The sequence below is a fragment of the Corythoichthys intestinalis genome, chromosome 9 (genome assembly GCF_030265065.1).
Source record: "Corythoichthys intestinalis isolate RoL2023-P3 chromosome 9, ASM3026506v1, whole genome shotgun sequence".
NCBI lineage: Eukaryota > Metazoa > Chordata > Actinopteri > Syngnathiformes > Syngnathidae > Corythoichthys > Corythoichthys intestinalis.
The window spans coordinates 29,841,708-29,847,707 of record NC_080403.1 but is presented as its reverse complement, the minus strand read 5'-3'; the positions used below and the strand labels follow the sequence as shown (position 1 = coordinate 29,847,707).

The 6,000-nt window shown below is 38.2% G+C and overlaps 1 protein-coding gene across 7 annotated transcripts in view; it reads left to right on the top strand.

Annotated features, from left to right (window-relative positions):
* The first annotated feature begins 1,438 nt into the window (after positions 1-1,438).
* chl1b (cell adhesion molecule L1-like b) overlaps positions 1,439-6,000 on the top strand; it is a 103,290-nt gene continuing 98,728 nt past the window's right edge. For 3 of the 7 annotated variants that reach the window (XM_057845834.1, XM_057845836.1, XM_057845837.1), the window contains exon 1: positions 1,579-1,733. The gene's annotated coding sequence lies outside the window, so the exon portion shown is untranslated. Of the gene's footprint in view, positions 1,734-6,000 lie in introns of all 7 variants that reach the window. The other 4 variants (XM_057845838.1, XM_057845833.1, XM_057845831.1 and 1 more) reach the window with 4 other exon arrangements.

The window sequence follows — 6,000 nt, the reverse complement described above, 5'->3', positions numbered from 1 at the left end:
GCGCGAGCATAAACCAAGTATAGCGCTCTCCCGGCGGGCATGCGAAGAGGACCGGGGTGTGTGCGACAAGCTGCCGGTCGTCGGCCATGTGGCCTTCTCGGTGGACAGGAAGTATTGTCACCCACAAAATGCAAGCCACCTCCTTATTAAAAAGTGTGCAATGATCCCAGTATTTGACATAATACAAAACATGATGTTTACTCACTTCCTCGTAAGTCCAATGGTGCCACAGTTGTCAGACTTGTTTTGGCCAATCTTCGCAGTGAACGGGAATTTTTGTAACCCAAAAAGGGTTACACGCCTCTCCCTGGTGCAGCAACAAAACCCTGCAGCACATTTGGCTGGCGTGATGTGAAAAATAAACAAATTCTTCCGCAAAATAAGCTGAATCCGCAGTCCATCTGCATGCTATAAAGCAATGCTGTATTGTGAGATGCTGACCCGGGTGACGTCACATTAGCATTCCTCCTCAATCCAGGAAGTCACCTATTTTTATGTATAAATTGACCGCTCCCACACACATCTAAGTGGTCCATTTTATTCAGGAGCATAAAATACCAAGTGAAATATGAAATAAACATGCTTTTTGCTATCATAAACACTTTAAGTTACAATTCATCTTTTCATATCAAACCTGACATCCATCCATTCACTACAGCTTATCCCCACAAACATCCCCAGTGTTATGGACCCTTTTCCGTGGAAATGTCTATGGGAAAGACTTGTGGCCGCTCTGATAAAAACGCCATGTTTTTGATAAATAATTATTGACTTTGACAGTCAGTCGAAGGAGCTGATCTTAGCTGATTATCTAAAAAGCTTTAATTAACTGATTTTGATCAGATATGAGGATCTACTGTAAGTGCTTAGAAGGAGATAAGATCACCATGGCAACTTCTAAATTAGTGACTAGGACAATACTACAGTTGAGAAAGCAGCCATAAAGTGTGGTCCAACATTAGCTATTACTTACCATTTCATTTTGACAAATGTTATATTTTGAGTAACGTAAAAATGGTTCATTCAGGTAATTCATGCGTTTAAAGTGGGTTGAACACAAAGTTTACATTCCACAATGGACACATCTTTACACACTGAAAAGATTCTTATGTGAAATTGTCTTACTTAATCTTGCAAACATAACAAATGTCTATTCACAAATAACAAAAAGCTCTGAATCAGGTGGGGTTGATATCATTTAGCAAGTGTTGTAAATGCAGGTATTTATTCGTTCATTCATAAATGATGTTTAATCCCATCCAAGAATGAACAGCATCATCATCCATTGAATTTATCACTCCTCTCATTGCAGCTTCAGCCAATAAAAACTGGTCATTCTGGAGCTCACGCGTAGAGAATAACGCCGCTGTCACTGTATTTTGGGGGGCAAGGGAGGCACTTTAACCCGGTCACGACATGGGGAAGTTGCCCACTGCTTTTTCTGCGTTGCCATGGGGTTTTTCTAAAACCTATTGACTGCGTCAGGGTCCCCGCTTTTATTTGAGTCAGTCTTTGTGGAGGCGGAGGAAGAAACCGTGATTACTTTTTTTCTTCCAGAGGCGGGAGGGAGTGACACAAGCAGCATCCATGAGAGGAGGAGGGGAGGTTGGTCCACCACTCAGACTCACTCACTGCGAGCCCGGGCGAAGCGCCGCTGCATATCCATCTGCTCTCCTTGGCTTGGGGAATTTTAGCCAACTTGGTGGAGGAACTGCCTTATGTTGCACCTGAAGGTTAGTTTCCATAAATATTATTTTCCAAAGACAATGACACTGATCATGTTTTTAAAACTCTAGTTTTTAAAACTGTAAGTTACTATTGTTAATGAACTTAAAGCTGTGACTTCCTCTTATCATCATGTGGCGGGATGAATAGGGATAATAGTAAATTTATGTACAATACAGTTCTGAGCAGAGATATCAACCGAATTTACAGAATCTTGCATGCGGATCACATCACTCCTTATACTAATGACAGGCATGATCACATAGTTGAGTAACTCCAGCTCTTAACAGCATAACTTTCATATTGCCATTTGAATGGGTAAATATAATAGTTTAAATAAAGTTTCAACATCACAATTATGATTATGTTAACGTAAATACGAATAAATATGCATTTACATTTATTAGTATACTGTATTTCTCTATTGCCTGCAGTGCTACAAGTGTAATGTGTGACGCAGTATTACAATGACTGATGGGTCCATAGTGAGTGTGATTAAAAACACATTATAACAGATTGGTGCAGTGGTTGTTGCTTATAGCTTGCTGTAATTGATGGGGCTGAGAGTTGCTGTTGTGCACTAAGCTTGTGCCCTTGATGAATTTATAGACCAGATGTATCTCACTTGGTCGACGTGAAAAAACACATAATTTAATATTGCCAGTGTTTGTTTTTTTGTTTGTTTGTTTGTATTTTGGGTTGGTTGCTCATTGCTTATGGTCCCTTTCAAGAAAGCCCAATATTTTTTTAAGTTTTGATTATTGTTTATGCTTATCATTTGTTGTTGTTTGTGACACAAGCTGTCTGGTTCTCAATGTCTGAAATAATTTATTTTTATATTTTCCTTTCATGAAATGCAAATTTTAAGAAAATTAATATAGCTAATATAATCACACTCCATATGGCTCAATTATTTAATGTGTAGACATTCTGAAGGTCAGAGTGACATTAATTAATGTAATCATCTCAATCTGCTCTTGGAGTGGAGCAAATCCCATTTTTGGTCACCACAAACAAAGAAAAGAACACATTCAGAATAATTACCTGGTTGCTTCCTGGAATTTAATTATCAGTCCAAAGACAAGAGCTTGTAATAGCACTTGTCATGACACATGGTCCACAGCCTCTCACTATTCAGGGCAGTGGTGCTTTGTGTCCAGAAGTAGGTCGAATGTTTCTCACCAAACAATTTGAGCAAGAGCCAGTAATTGGACAAGCAAAGTGTCCACCATCTCCCAACATGCCCATGTCAGCCAGTCCCCAGCTTCTTAATATGCAGCTCCAACCTGATGCATTTCATGGACCTTTTCATGCTTTTAATCAGTTAGATCACAAAATGCAGCAAACAGAACATCCTTTGTGATGGAATACAAGCTCCTTTTTTTCATATCTTAGCAGTGGGCGCACTCAGTTGACTGTGAATTCACATCAAATGTTTCCTTCGACATCAGGAAACACTGTTTTACAGCTGTAACTTCCTACAACATCAGTTCTCTTTTAGTCCTCCTCGAATAAAACACAAACACAGACTTCAGTTCCAAAATGTGCTTTACTTTCTCGTTTTTGTTGCTGCGCAACTTCACAGACGGCTTCCAAAGCTGAATGTGCATTGAAGATGGGAGATAAAAGCAGCTTCACCTGTTCACATAGTGTTTACCTTACAACAGGCCCACCTGTGATTACTTTGTGTGCACGCTTTATTTCCCTCTGTATGGCCTGCCGCATTGAATTGTGTTCAGAGTATGAAGGAATTAACAGCACAAATAAACAGATATTTCCCTTCTCTTTGAGCAGGCTATGTATCCAAAGCTTTAAGTGATACACATGCACAGTAAAAATCAACAACATAGTAATGTTACTGAAGAATGATAGCTTCAGTGTGATGTGGATAGTACATTGGTTTGTATTAAGAGGAGAGTTGCATGTCTCTGTCATTACCATGGCAACACTGAATCACCTACCTAGTGTGGACATCCCTAGTGTTTGGTATAGCATTACTCACCCATAAGCAAAATCTTTGAATGGCTTATAATGTGCAATGATTGTTTTGATTTCATAAGGTTCTGATTTTGTTTTGAAACATTCCATTTTAATTTGACCTTGAATTCTAAAACAGATGTTTACTATCAAGTGGTTTAATAATGAATAACACACTTGTAAAATTGATGATGGGTAAAAGATTGTTGGCCAACCTACCTGCATGAGGTCTCAAATTGTTACTGTTTCAAGTAAATCTAAAACATCAGTGTTTGCATGATAATTGATATAAAAACACATTACTAATAAAAGGGTGGGTGTCTTGTTCAACACCACCATGTGGTAAAATGTACAGTAGTACCTCGACATATGATCACTTCAACACACGATCTTTTCGACATCCGATGTAAAATTTGACTCGCCATTTGTTTCTACATCCGACAACATGCTCGAAATACGACAACATGACAGCGCCGCAGATGGAGGCGCGACGGATTTTCTTGTGGGAGAAATCAACACAGGTTTCAAAAGGTTGGTACAGGTAGTGAAACAAGGAAAAAGGTTATGTCTACCATTGAAATGAAAGATGCAAATGAAATGAAATATGAGCGTCGGTGTGCACATCCGTGAACTGGCTCAACAATACAGCTGTAGAATGTCTACGATCTCCACGGTCCTCCTTCGACCTCCGTTCGCTAGTCTTTATAAGTTAAGGTGACAATTATTACGATGGTAACATCGCCAAAGAAATTGCCAGCTTCGTCAGGTTTTTATTAGGGCTGTCAAACTATTAAAAATTTTAATCGAGTTCATTACAGCTTAAAAAATAATAATCATAATTAATCGCAATTCAAACCATCTATAAAATATGCCATATTTTTCTTTAAATTATTGTTGGAATGGAAAGATAAGACACAAGACGGATATATACATTCAACATACGGTACATAAGTACTGTATTTGTTTATTATAACAATAAATCAACAAGATGGCATTAACATTATTAACATTCTGTTAAAGCGATCCATAGATAGAAAGACTTGAAATGTTAGTACAAGTTATAGAAATTTTATATTAAAACCCCTCTTAATGTCTTCATTTTAATAAAATTTGTAAAATTTTCAATCAAAAAATAAACTAGTAGCTCTCCATTGTTGATGTCAATAATTACACAATGCTCATGGAATGCTCATGAAACCCATAAAATCAGTCGCACCCAAGCGTCAGCAGAGGGTGACAAAACACCAAAAAAAAAACAACAACAAAAAAGTAACAAGTGGACATTATACTGTGCTGTCATTTTTATCTGTTAGAGCAGGGCATGTGCGTTAAATGCGTCAAATATTTTAACGTGATTAGTTCAAACAAATAATTACCGCCCGTTAACGCGATAATTTTGACAGCCCTAGTTTTTATCTTTTATTTCAGAACTTGTCCAACACAACACGCTTACTGTCCCCCGCAGTTGAGGGTGTTCTCAACAAAACATTAAAAGTGAAAGTAAACTTTCTCTGTCACCTCAACAACGTGGTGCGTTCAGGTACAGCTCGCAAAACACTGCCGCCACATTAGAACCTGATAAGCTACATTATTACAGGAATTATTTTTATTTATTTTTTTTTTTTTAATTCCGGTTTTTATGAATTAATTGTTTGTTTTCCTATGTGTAATTGCCATTTGTAATCGTACCAGCAGTATCTAGTAAGGATTTAGTGTAGGTTTTTGGGTTGTGGAACGAATTAATGGAATTATATCATGTATTCCTATGGGAAAATCCTGCTCGACATACGACCATTTCGACTTACAAACAAGGTCCTAGAACGAATTAACTTCGTATGTAGAGGTACCACTTTGTTTGTCATTGACAGTTTAATTGTAATTTGTAATAGTACAGTATATTTCAAATAGAATCAGGACTATCACTACAGCAGATATTAGAAGCCCTGCATTGACATCAGTGAGCTATCAGTTACTTATTTGAAATATCACAGTAAGGGCTCTGTTTTCGTGGCCTGTGCGAATCCTGCATAGTGAATGGTGTATCTCCACACAGGAGCAGGTTAGACCCAGTGTTGGCAATTTCATAGATGAGCACAACCTGGCCTGTGTGCTAGAGGAGGGGCGGTGGGGGTGGTCACAGGCAAACTCACTCATGGCCTATGAAAGTTGCCTTTAATTGTGCACCATATTATCAACATGACTGTATCGCACTTCTCTGCTACCAATAGCTGTGCAGCCAGTCGGAGGATTTTTGTTTTTTGTTGTTTTTTGTAAGTATAATAATGATGATGATAAGGC